Source organism: Notolepis coatsorum (assembly GCF_963971535.1).
Source record: "Notolepis coatsorum genome assembly, chromosome: 1".
In the NCBI taxonomy this organism is placed as follows: domain Eukaryota; kingdom Metazoa; phylum Chordata; class Actinopteri; order Aulopiformes; family Paralepididae; genus Notolepis; species Notolepis coatsorum.
This window is the reverse complement of record NC_140165.1, coordinates 69,131,458-69,145,837: the sequence shown is the minus strand read 5'-3', so window position 1 is coordinate 69,145,837 and position 14,380 is coordinate 69,131,458.

Sequence of the window (14,380 nt, the reverse complement as noted above, 5' to 3'; positions counted from 1 at the left end):
TATCTCTCCTCAGATCCAACCCTCGCTGAGCAGGCGCCCCGACCGAACTGTAGGGGTCGCTCTCCACAACGCCCAGGACCCACCCTTCAGCTTCCCACCCCCTGATACAGCCAATTGTATCAGTGTGAGAGGACAGCCAAGCTGATAGCAACGCCGGGAGCTGGATTCGAACAGGCGTAACATGATTTGTTGAGCTTCCTCTGGTGTAGTGGTTGTGGTATTCACTGACCTTTGGGAAGTATTTTGACATGTACATGGGTACCCCGGTCGTATAGTGTATCTTGTAGACCAGGCCCATTGCAAGTTGCTGTACTCTGTCGTCTACTCTAAGCCATCCTAGGTTGTCAAAGTGGGCAGGGGTGAGGTGGGTTCTGGGGTTCAGGTCAAGTAGTAGTCTGACCAGTTTGTTTTGTGATGTTTGTAATTTTGTTTTAAGCGCCTTTGAGGTGCTTTGGTACCATGAGGTGCACGCATAGTCGTAGTACCCTTGAATGAGTGCTCCTGCCAGAGTCTTCAGGGTATTCTTGTTTACCAGAGAAGAGATCCGGTACAAGAATCTAGTTCGTTGGTTGACTTTTTTTATTACATTGGATGCCATTTTGTCACAGGAAAGATTTGCCTCTAGGATGGAACCCAGGTAGGTAATTCCGTCTTTCCTTGTGACAATATTGTCACCCACTGTAACTGAGAAGCCGTCGGTCTTGCTGAGTTTGTTATTTGAACCGAAGAGAATGGACTCTGTTTTGCCCATGTGTAATGATAGTTTGTTATCAGCGAGCCATATGCAGATTTTGCCTAGTTCCGAGCTGAGGGTTTTTTCAACCTGCAACTTGTTCTTGTCAGAGACCAGCAGGGCTGAGTCGTCCGCAAACAGGAACAAGTTGCAGTCACAGGCTGACGACATGTCATTTGCATAAATTAGGAAGAGTAGCGGTCCTAGTATGCTTCCTTGTTGAACACCACAGCTCACTGTGAGGGGGGGGGGATAGAGTACCGTTTACCTCTACCATCTGTTCTCTCCCCTCCAGGTAGGATTGCATCCAGCTCACTGATAAGCTATCAAAACTAGGGATGCTCGATATTGGCTTTTTTACCGATACCGATATTCCGATATTGTCCAACTCTTAATTTCCGATACCGATATCAACCGATACCGATATATGCAGGGTTCCCCCCCCCCCCCAAAAACTGAATAATTTTAGGTAACTAATAATTTCACTGGATATTTATATAACAAATATTGTTATTGTTTTTTGTTTTTTTTACCGATACCGATATTTTCCTATATCACATACTGCCGATATCGGCCGATAATATCGGTCGGCCGATAATATCGGACATCCCTAATCAAAACCAATTGCTTTTAGCTTGTCCATCAGAATGGAGTGATTGACAGTGTCGAAGGCCTTTTGTAGGTCCAGCATGACCATGCCGCAGTATTTGCCCGCGTCCACCTCTTGTTTGATGTGGTCGTTCAAATAGAGGAGGCATGTGTCAGTGGAGTGGGACGTTCTGAAGCCAGATTGGAATTCGTAGATTAGATTTTTTTCCGCCAGGTACTTTTCGACCTGTTCGTAGATTATTTTCTCCATGACTTTCGAGATGGAGGTAAGAATAGAAACAGGGCGGTAGTTGCCTGGGTCTAATTTGCTGCCCTTTTTGTGCAGAGGGGTCACTCTCGCAATTTTGAAGTCCTTGGGGACGTGTCCCTGTTTTATAGAGAGGTTTATTATGTGTGTGATGACTGGGGTGATGATGGCGGCTGCTGCGTCTCTGAGGAATTATAACTATATACAATATAGTCTCGTCTGACTCTGGGCCGTGTGAATACCAAACCCAGCTGCATTTCTCGGAGACGCTCTCTGATTGGCCGACGCCTGTTTCTACAGTGGTTAAGTTTAGGCACTCTTCGAAGTTGGTTAAGGTTAGAGTTTGTCTTAGAGCGTGACAGCAAGTTCTTTCGACGGTTAAGCTTAGGCACTCTTTCGAAGTTGGTTAAGGTTAGAGTTTGTCTTAGAGCATGGCGATAGAACGCCAGGCAGTTTGCAGGCTGTTTGGAAATGGGCAAAGACACAGCTCGTCACGGATTGGGCAATCAGAGAGCGTCAGTCAGTGCCAATCAGAGAGCGTCTCCGAGAAATGCAGCTGGGTTTTGTATACACGCCTCTGAGCCAGGTGGCAACAACAGTCTGTTCAAGCTGCTGCGGTCAGGCAAGCGCCTCCGCATACACGCAGCAAGAACAGAGAGACTCAGACTCAGCTTCTTCCCCCAGGACATCAGAACACTGAACACTTATCTATCCACAGAACACACACACACCACACATCCTCACTTACACTCTCTCACACACACCTCACACACAAATACACTACAAAAAAGTCACTTTAAAAACAGAACTGTATATTGTATATTATTGTATATATTACTCATTGCCTTTATTTCTTAAGCTTAACATTGTATTTTATTTGTATTACTTTTTTATCACGTCTATTCGATTTTATTATCTATTCTATTATTCTATTTATTATTCTATTTTTGCACAATCGAGGTCGGGCATGGCCACCTACATTTCACTGCATGTCTTGTGTATGTATGTGACAAATACAACTCTTGAATCTTGAAATGTGTGATGTTACCTGGATGTAACGTCTGGGGTTGCTCTCAAGACAACAAACATTATTGAGTTCTTTCACCATAATGAGCTTGACATTCTATCATTGCTTGAAGATCTGAACCAGAATTCAACGCTTGTTTGTTTGGAAGAACCTCATCTCCATAAAGGTGCATGGCCACCCATAAAGGGGCAGGCCCAGCCATAAAGGTGCATGGCCACCCATAAAGGGGCAGGGCCACCCATAAAGGGGCAGGCCCAGCCATAAAGGTGCATGGCCACCCATAAAGGGGCAGGCCCAGCCATAAAGGTGCATGGCCACCCATAAAGGGGCAGGCCCAGCCATAAAGGTGCATGGCCACCCATAAAGGTGCAGGCCCAGCCATAAAGGGGCAGGGCCACCCATAAAGGGGCAGGGCCACCCATAAAGGGGCAGGCCCAGCCATAAAGGTGCATGGCCACCCATAAAGGGGCAGGCCCAGCCAGAAAGGTGCATGGCCACCCATAAAGGTGCAGGCCCAGCCATAAAGGGGCAGGGCCACCCATAAAGGTGCATGGCCACCCATAAAGGTGCAGGCCCAGCCATAAAGGTGCAGGCCCAGCCATAAAGGGGCAGGGCCACCCATAAACGGGTGGGGGGCTTTCTGGGACTCAGCTGCTAAATAAATGTCCATATCCTAAAATCGATCACCCATTATATCTCACATTGTATAGTTTTCCCTCCTATTTTGAATGGCTAGCCGTCCGAGGAAACTAACTTGGAAGACCACTGGTCCAGGTGAGAAGATCTGCATATGCGATGCGCTCCCATCTCCCGTAATAGCCTACTGTACCTTGAGCAAGGCACCAACCCCCCCCCCCCCCCCCCCCCCCCCAGTGGAGTTACTCAGTGGACAACAGTGGACTGTGGTTGTTCATCTGGCTGCTCCCTGCTGTCTGTGTGGGGGTCATTACCACAGATCACACAGGGGCAGACAGTGGCTCAGGAGGTAGAGCAGTCATCTGGTAATCTGGAGGTTCCCGGTTCGATTCCCGCTCCTCCCGGGCAGTGTGTCAAAGTGTCCTTGAGCAAGACACTTAACCCCTAACTCCCCGCAATGAGCAGGTTGGCACCTTGCATGGTCGCCTCCACCGTCTGTGTGTGTGAGCAGGGGTGCGTTGCTGATTTCAAAGCTGGTTCCACGTGCGCTCCCGCGCATGCACATAGATGTTCCCTCGCATACGCACAGACTAAAGACAGTGCCTAATTGCCTCTACGAATGAAATGTAACGAATGAAATGTAACACATTTCATTCACAAGTTTTGTGTGAATGTATTCTGAGGACGTATTTGAACACACTGACGACCTGCGCTGTTGTTGTGCAAAGTAGCCAGGTGGGTACTTAGCGAGTTGACGCATCAGTCGAGTGCAGCGCATTCCTGTGTGCTCGCGCGTGCTTCTGCTCACAGAGCCCCGTCCCATGAGCAACGCATTGTGTGAGTGAGTGAGAGGCATGAGTCTATAGCGCTTTGGGTAAAAGCTCTATATAAATGCAGTCCATTCACCGTTCATAATAATAATAATAATAATAATACTGTTTATAATGTACTGGACATATTGCTAAATTCATATGAACCCTTTCAGGTATAGTTTTCCCGCCTCATTTTCTCTAGAACTAATAGCTTGCTAATTGCCAGAAGCCATTGTGACACGTGAGAACAAACAGCTGAAAGGGTTCAAACATATGGTCCGTTCCTACTCAGTAATTGCTCAGCCGTCGGCCCGGTCTCCTTGCATGTGTCAACATGGCTGCTGCGTGTGTCAACATGGCCGATAAGAACGGCTCCTTCCGCTGCTGATCTCCTGCGACAGGGAAACCCACCTGCTCAATGCAGCCAGTGGGGGGTCTGTCTTTCACTTTATTATTTGTCTGTCTTCTTGAAGGCCATGTCCAAGGCTAGACACTGTATTATTATTAGTAGTAGTAGTAGTAGTAGTAGTAGTAGTATTGTATTAGTATTAGTATTAGTATTAGTATTAGTAGTAGTAGTAGTAGTAGTAGTAGTAGTATTATTAGTAGTAGTATTAGTATTTTTATTTTTTATCTTTTTATTACATATTGGAGAGCCACTGTGTGTACAGAAAATACTGTTTCTGTTAGGGTTTGAAACCGACCTCAATTGCACGGCACAGACAGGTAGTTCAGAGTTAGCCAAATACTAGGGCGTATTTATTTTCAGAGTCAAAGGAGCAAGTAACAATCTTGAAAACAAAGGGAGACTGCCTTCAGCAGAGTTATCTGCGGCTCTGCAGATCCTCTTGGTGTTCGAGGTGGGGAAACGGTGTTGACGCCGAAGCGGCTCTGCAGATACTCCCAGCTTCAACTCGAGGTGGAAAAGAGAGAGAGAGAGAGAGATCAATAACAGTCCACATCACACAGAGGCAGTGCGGTCTCCTCCTCCCTTAGCTGAGTCCAGAACAAACAAAACGATATCTTCAGTGTTCACCACAACACACAATTTAGCTGAGGGTCAGTGCAAAACAAAAACGATAATTTTCAGTGTCTCTTCTAACACACCCCAGCTGAGTCCAGTGCAAGCAAAATGATAATCTTCAGTGTCTCCTTTAACACACAACTTAGCTGAGTCAAGTGTAAGCAAAAATAGAACTCTTCAGTGTTCTTCAAAACACACAAAACAGAATAGTCCAAAAAGGGGTTTGGTTCAAACTCACCAAAGCGCAAGAGTAAAGCGGGTAAACGAGGCGCAGCTCAAAACGGGGGGACAAGGTCTTCACCAGCGGCAATCCACAGATGTCCTGGAGGGAGAGTAGACGAGGCACAGCAACGGGGAACAACAGGCAGAAACAGAAGTATTCAAAACGACCCCACATCGAATGACAGAAGGTCCGAGTATATGAAGCCTCTGGAGCGCTGATTAGAACACACATCAGGTGCGTGATGGTAATTGATACTTGACCTAGAAGTGTGCGTTAGGCAACGGACCAATCATCACAGTACCTTAAGAAGCATGTGGCGGGGAATGAACCAATCCTCACAGTACCCCCCCCTCCACGGGAGCCACCCGGCGACCCACTCGGCCCCAGCCTGCCCGGATGGGACCGAAGGAAACCGGCGATCAGGGGCACTGGAGAGGGGGACAGAGACAGAGGCCCGGAGAGGGGGACCGGAGACGGGGACAGAGGACCGGTGAGGGAGGCTGGAGACAGGGACAGGGACCCGGTGAGGGGGGGCTAGAGACAGGGACACAAGGGGAACCCCGGGGCGAAGGACTGGACGCCGCCTGAAGACACTGGGCATGACAGGAGGGGCTCCACCCCCTGATGGTGCCGAAGGACCAGGCGATGTGGGGCTCATGCAGCGCGAGCCAGGGCCGACCCAGGACTACCGGGACAAGAGGGGATCTGGTAATGAAAAACTGGAGTCTCTCAACGTGGTTACCAGCCACGGTGAGGAGGACAGGACAGGTGCGTTGAGTGATGTCAGCCAGGCGGCGATGATCCAGCGCGAAGACCTCCAAGGGCCTCTCGAGGTCCTCAAGTGGAATGTTGGCCCGGGTGGCAAACTCAACGTCCAGGAAACTCCCATCAGCACCAGAGTCAATGAGTGCACCCACCGTCGCCCGCTGGTCCGCCCAGGCTAGGGTGACGTTCGTCAGACGGTTAGGTGGTGCACGGGTGGGGGAACAGGAAAAACGGCTCACCAGGATCTCCCGGGGTCCCGGCGAGCCTGGTCTTCTTGGCCGGGTAGGGAAATTGGAGACACGGTGTCCATCCCGGCCGCAGTAGAGGCAAAGGCCGGACCTGAGCCTGGACTCCCGTTCGGCCGGGCTAAGGCGGGTGCGTCCCAGCTGCATGGGTTCCTCCTCGGTCACAGCCCGGGAGGGAAAAAACCCACCAGTCACGGAGGGGGCAGGACGGTCAGCAGAACGGTCCCGAGGACTGGGGGTCTGGGGAACGTCTGGGGGTCCTAGTCGTGCTCGCTCACGCCTTCTCTCCCGGAGGCGTCCGTCGATGCGGATAGCAAGGCTGATCAGGCCCTCGAGAGAATCGGGCTCCTCTTGGGTCGCGAGCTGGTCTCTTACTGCGTCGTTGAGCCCCCTCAGGAAGGTGAGACGAAGCGCTTGATCGTTCCAACCGCTCTCCGTTGCGGCCAGTCTGAACTCCAGCGCGTAGTCTCTGACACTGCCACTGTCCTGCCGGAAGGTGCCCAACCGAGCTCCTGGGTCCTGGCCACGAGCTGGGTGGTGGAAAACCCTTCGGAGCTCTGCCACGAAGTCTGGGTAGGAGAAACAAAAATCGGCCCTCATAGCCCAGGAAGCAGTGACCCACTGTGCTGCTCGGCCCGTGAGCAGGTTAGTCATGTAGGCTACTCGGGCTCCCTCTGACAAAAAACGGCTGGGTTGATGAAGGAAGACCAACTCACACTGCATGATGAATGTGGCACAATCCTCGAAGTTACCCTCGAACAGACGTGGTTCGGAGAGACGGGGCTCCCGAGGTGCGAGGTCTGCCGCGGGTGGTGAGCTGGCTGAGACTCCTGGGACAGGTGGGGTTAAAAGCAGAGTGTTTAATGCTGTACTGAGAGCCTGTAGCTGGTGCAGAACAACAGCCTGCTGATACCCCTGGGTAGTCTGCTGGGTGGCCAGAGTGTCAATGGCATCCTGAATAGGCAGGACCTGGGCTCGGAGCTCCTGTACAGCAGCTGCAGCCGCACCTAGCTGTAGGCTGTGGTCGTTGGTTAATTCAATCTGGACCGCCAACGCGGTTCTGACTCTGTCTGTGTCGGCTGAGGTCGACATGGTCGGGTTGTAATGTTAGGGTTTGAAACCGACCTCAATTGCACGGCACAGACAGGTAGTTCAGAGTTAGCCAAATACTAGGGTGTATTTATTTTCAGAGTCAAAAAGGAGCAAGTAACAATCTTGAAAACAAAGGGAGACTGCCTTCAGCAGAGTTATCTGCGGCTCTGCAGATCCTCTTGGTGTTCGAGGTGGGGAAACTGTGTTGACGCCGAAGCGGCTCTGCAGATACTCCCAGCTTCAACTCGAGGTGGAAAAGAGAGAGAGAGAGAGAGATCAATAACAGTCCACATCACACAGAGGCAGTGCGGTCTCCTCCTCCCTTAGCTGAGTCCAGAACAAACAAAACGATATCTTCAGTGTTCACCACAACACACAATTTAGCTGAGGGTCAGTGCAAAACAAAAACGATAATCTTCAGTGTCTCTTCTAAACACACCCCAGCTGAGTCCAGTGCAAGCAAAATTATAATCTTCAGTGTCTCCTTTAACACACAACTTAGCTGAGTCAAGTGTAAGCAAAAATAGAACTCTTCAGTGTTCTTCAAAACACATAAAACAGAATAGTCCAAAAAGGGGTTTGGTTCAAACTCACCAAAGCGCAAGAGTAAAGCGGGTAAACGAGGCGCAGCTCAAAACGGGGAGACAAGGTCTTCACCAGCGGCAATCCACAGATGTCCCGGAGGGAGAGTAGACGAGGCACAGCAACGGGGAACAACAGGCAGAAACAGAAGTATTCAAAACGACCCCACATCGAATGACAGAAGGTCCGAGTATATGAAGCCTCTGGAGCGCTGATTAGAACACACATCAGGTGCGTGATGGTAATTGATACTTGACCTAGAAGTGTGCGTTAGGCAACGGACCAATCATCACAGTACCTTAAGAAGCGTGTGGCGGGGAATGAACCAATCCTCACAGTTTCTGCCCAGAATGGTAAAGAAAAAAGCTGTGATGACAGATCTCACTGCTAGAAATGGTAGAAGATACAGTATAAGAAACGTGGTTTGTACATTCCATAGGAGCCCATAGGAGTTATTGTAAAACAATTTTTAATTAAAATATTTTTCCAGGGAAATGGTCCTTAACTGAAAAAAAGAAAAAAATACTTTTCAATCATACAAGGCAGAACAAAAATATGGTTGCAAGATGTTGTGGCATTGTTGTTGCCTCTGTACATACATGCCTCGTAGAATGTTTTTCTCACAGTAAAAAAAAAAGGATGTGTGACATCTGGTAGTGTTCAGAGAGAGAGAGAGAGAGAGAGAGAGAGAGAGAGAGAGAGAGAGAGAGAGAGAGAGAGAGAGAGAGAGAGAGAGAGAGAGAGAGGCTTTGTGACTTCCTCTTTGTGTCTGGGAACGACATGAAAGGGCAACAAGATAATGTCCTCTCTCTCTCTCTACCTCTCTCTCTACCTCTCTCTACCTCTCTCTCTCTCTACTTCTCTCTCTCTCTACCTACCTCTCTCTCTACTTCTCTCTCTCTACCTCTCTCTACTTCTCTCTCTCTCTCTCTACCTACCTCTCTCTCTCTCTCTCTCTCTCTCTCTCTCTCCTGGAGAACATGGGGAGAAGCTACAGGCTGATGATACTGTTGATGACACAGTGTTTCTCTGTCCTTCTTGACTTCAGTTGCTACAGACCAACCTGAGGCCTTGGTGGAAGTGACGGTGACCAGGGGGTGTTTGTGTAAATGTCTCTCTACTGGACGGAGACACGAGGCCAACGATTGCCGCTCATGACCGGATGATGCAGTGTATTGCTGTCATTTTCATTTACATTTAGTCATTTAGCTGAAACGCTTTTATCGGGAGTGGTTCTTGTATAGTAAACAGATGGATAGCAAGCTAGCATAAGGACACATAGTATAACTGTATATTATATAGTATAGCATTGTATAGTAGTGTACATAAGACCCAGTACCTCATCCGTAGCTAACAGTGTATCGCAGGACCTTAGCATGTCTTACCATGCTTTTTGTAAACTTTATGTAAATATACCTGTTATGTCTTATCTTATTACTTGTATTATTGCACAAATGTCTTATTCTCATCCTATTCTTATTATTGTATTATTGCACAATCGTTGCGGGGAAGACCCCCCGCATTTCACTGTATGCTTGTATGCCATGACAAATAAAACTCTTGACTTGCCTTGACTTGATTTGACTCGAAAATGACCTACAAGTTCTGTACGACAAGTCAGCAGGATGGGGTACAACTCTTAACAAATGTTCACCAAACAGTGCTGACACTTGGGTGCTGCCGTGTTGAGTGCAGTCTTGATTTAAAACATTCTACAGGCCGGGCAAAGGTGAAAGTTCAGTCACAAAATGTCCTAAAATTCCTCTCATCAAACTGTCCAGGTTTCTGCTCATCTGGAGAAAACCTTGATGGCCTGCAGCTCTGTCATGAGATGAGAGGGTCGCCTGCCTGGGTCGGTGACATTGCAAGAACTTCTGGGCCTCCGTGACTCATATATATGCACCTCCAGACAATCTTAAAGGAACACGCCCACATTATGGGAAATGCGCTTATCTTCTTCAGACAAGAAGATAGAAACCAATTTCCTCTCTGTGCGTTCAGTAGAAAGCTATCCGGCTGCGTTTCTAAGCCTATAGCTTAGAACAAATTAATTACAGAAAAACGCCAAACGCCTCTCCCGGAGTTTCAAGCCAAGGCCAGTGGTCTGTATCTACTTCCATTCATTGTGCTAAGCTAGGCTAACGTGCAAGCCAGATAGCTTTCTACTGAACGCACAGAGAGTAGAGAGAGAGGAAATTGGTATCTATCTTCTTCTGACTGTGGAGAAGATGGTAACCATGTTTCCCTTAACCCTTTCACTGCCACACTACAGAAGGTTAACCCTTTACTATCACACTACCGACGGTTACCGTCGGTAGTGTGATAGCAAAGGGTTAACCTTCTGTAGTGTGGCAGTGAAAGGGTTAACGTTGGTGTCTTCCTATAACAAATCCATTGACTTACCGATTTTACGGACACATCCATAGTGGAAATAAGGGCAGCACGTTATTAAAAACCAGGTTATTAAAACCACCTAGAAATTGCCCTATGTTTAAAATATAAAATAAAAATGGCCTACACAGGAAAACTCACCTTATTGAACTTCTAATAAGGTGGATAAAAGGTTTGAATAATCATTTTAGCCAAGACCCTCTGAGAGACCCCCCCCCCCCCCCCCCCCATCAGTTCCCAACCATATCCGTCATGCAGACACCCTCTCGTAACCATAACCATATCCGTCATGCAGACACCCTCTCGTAACCATAACCATATCCGTCATGCAGACACCCTCTCATCATTTAAAAAAGCCCTCAAAACCCACCTTTTTACCCTTGAACTCCTTCCTCTCTCACCTTTTTATATACATTTTTTTTCTCTACTAAAACTGTATTGTTTGTTTTGTAAAGTGTCTTTGAGCATTAGGAAAAGCGATATATAAATTAATATTATTATTATTAGTTCTGCCCTGGGTCATCGGCTCTGCTTCTCCCCCCACGCCTACACCCCTGAACAGGGTATAATATCAACACTGGAGGTCGTCGTAACTCTCGTGTCTGTGAGAAGAAGACGTCCAAGCGTCCAAAAGGTCCCGAGACCTTTAAAAACAGTTAAAAACTGTAGGTCTGCAACCACAACGTTCTTTTATTATTATTATTATTTCTTTTTAATCCTCTTTTTCTTTGCCTGATTTTCTATTTTTCTCCCCATCCCAATTTAGTCGTTATGCCAATTCCCCCCCTCCCCTACCTGGTTGTTGTGCGCATGTTCCTCCTACTGGTCGGTACAAGGGAACCCTGAATTCCACCACATGCTTCCTCCGACACATGTGGAGACAGCCAGTGGCTCTCTTCTCACCTGGCAGCGAGGACTCTCATTGGTGAAGCGTAACGTGTGGGAGGTCACGCTGCCTTCACCATTTCCTGCCTTTTGCTGAGCAGGCGCCCAGACCTGACCTGTAGGAGTCGCTGTCCACAACACCAGATTACCACCCACGACTTCCCTCCCCCTAACTCAGCCAAACAAGTTAGTATGACGATCGGCCCAAGCCAAGGCAATGCTGACTCCGGGAGTCGAGACCGCAGCCTCTTGCATTGGTGATGAGCGCAATCTCCGCTACGCCACCCAACCGCCCCACGTTCTTTTTTTAATAAAAAAAAGAAATAAAAATGTTTTAAGAAAAAACAATATGTGTCTTTTCAGTATATAGATTGTCCGTCAGTATAGTCATGTACTGTGTAGCCTGCCTGCTGGCAGTTGTGACAGTCTCTTCCTCTGTTCTGGCGGTCCTGTGGCTGCAAGACAGCCCAGGTCACTTCTTAACCCCCCTCCCAGCCCCCAGGTTCGTATAGAAATGTTTAGGAAAGGAAGAAACCATGATGTATACATGTATAGAATACAATTTCCATTTATAATTTTTTTTAAATGCAATGACATGAAAAGCCAAAGTAAATCATAATTGTGTTTGTTAGATACCCTCTCATCCTGTTACAAAGTAATGGGGAAAAGAAACAAAGAAACAACAACACGACAACGTCCTCACATCACTGAGCGCAGTGGAGAGGATGAACCGGGGCGTCCCGGAGCACCTGATGTTTACTGTATACGCAGGGCGCCCACGGTCTGTTTCTCAGCGATACAGCTTTTAATCCCCCCCGCCGGGCAATTATTTCAAGCACAGAATGTTGTTGAGTCACATGAGTCTAATGAGCTGCTCCGTTTTCCTCTCACACAGAGTACAGTGTGCGAGATTCAAGATCCAGGAGATTTATTAGTCACGTACACACACGAGAGACATGTAGTGAAATGAAGGTTTATTGATTGTACAAAAAAAATTATACAAATAATAATAGAATAAAATAGAATAGATATAGATAAACATGATCAAAAGTACTAAGATAATACTATACAATGCTAAGCTTACGAATTAAAGATAATGAGTCCTATATACACTACTATACAATATGCATACAATAAACAGTTATGCTACATGTAACTATACTATACTAACTATACTAACTATACTATACAAAAACATACAGTTATGTTTTTTAAAGTGACCTTTGCTTTTTCGGCCACGACCTGCGAGGCTCTGTTCCACTAAACACCCACATACTACATCTACATACATACATACATCACAACATACATCATACATACATACATACATACATACATACATATACATACATACTACATACATACATACATACATACATACATACATACATACATATACATACATACATACATACATACATCATACATACATCATACATACATACATACATACATACATCATACATACATACATATATACATACATACATATACATACATCATACATACATACATACATACATACATACATACATACATACATACATACATACATACATCAATACATACATACATATCATACATACATACATACATACATACATACATACTACATACATACATACATGCATACATACATACATACATACATACATACATACATACATACATACATACATACATACATCATACATACATCATACATGCATCATACATACATGCATCATACATACATCATACATACATCATACATACATACATACATACATACATACCATCATACATACATACCATACATACATACATACATACATACATACATACATACATACATACACATACATACATACATACAACATACATACATCATACATACATCATACATGCATCATACATACTTCATACATCATACATACCTCATACATATATACATACATACATACATACATACATACATACATACATACATACATACATACATACATACATACATACATACATACATACATACATACATACATACATACATACATACATGCATACATACATACATACATACATACATACATACATACATACATACATACATCATACATGCATACATACATACATGCATCATACATACAACATACATACATACATACATACATACATACATACATACATCATACATACATACATACATACATACATACAACATACATACATATTACATACATACATACATACATACATACATACATACATACATACATCATACATACATCATACATGCATCATACTACATCATCATACATATATATACATACATATCATACATACATACATACATACATACATACATACATACATACATACATCATACATACATACATACATACATACATACAGGGCCGCCTGGAGAAATGCGAGGCCCTGTGCAAGATTTAACCCCCCCCACCCCCCCCCCCCCTAAAGGTAAAAAAAAATTAAAAATCATATAATAATTTTTTTATTTAAATTTTTTCCATACAGTCAACATATTCTTAAATAATAGTGCTGCCCGAGGCTGGGCATACAGTCAACATATTCTTTTTTTGTATTTTATTTTTTTATTATTTTTTAAACAAACACATAAACAAACATGACAACACACAATAGGATATACAAATACACATATGCTCCAGCTCGTACCCCCTCTCCCGGACCCCCCATTGGGTAATCCAACCATTATAATTTGTTCCCTAACCAGACACTACCATTATATGCTGGCTTTTATTCTCTCCACCACTTCTAACCACATTGCCATTTTGGATTCATTGAGACCCAAAATTCTAGCTGTTGATATTTCTTGATAATCACATCGAGATATGTAAGAATCCAGACCTTACGGCACATTTTTTCCGGTTGAAACCATCGTGATGCTATCAGCTTTTTAGCCACTGTGATACCGGATAAAACCAATCTCTTTAGCTGTGGAGGTACTGCATGCTCAAAGACATCATTCAGCAGTAATACAGAGGGTGTACAGGTAATCCAGAGTTAAGAGATTTGACAATTGCTGGGTCACTTCTTTCCAAAATATCTTACTGGTGGGCAGTCCAGTACATGTGCATAAATGTCCCTTCGT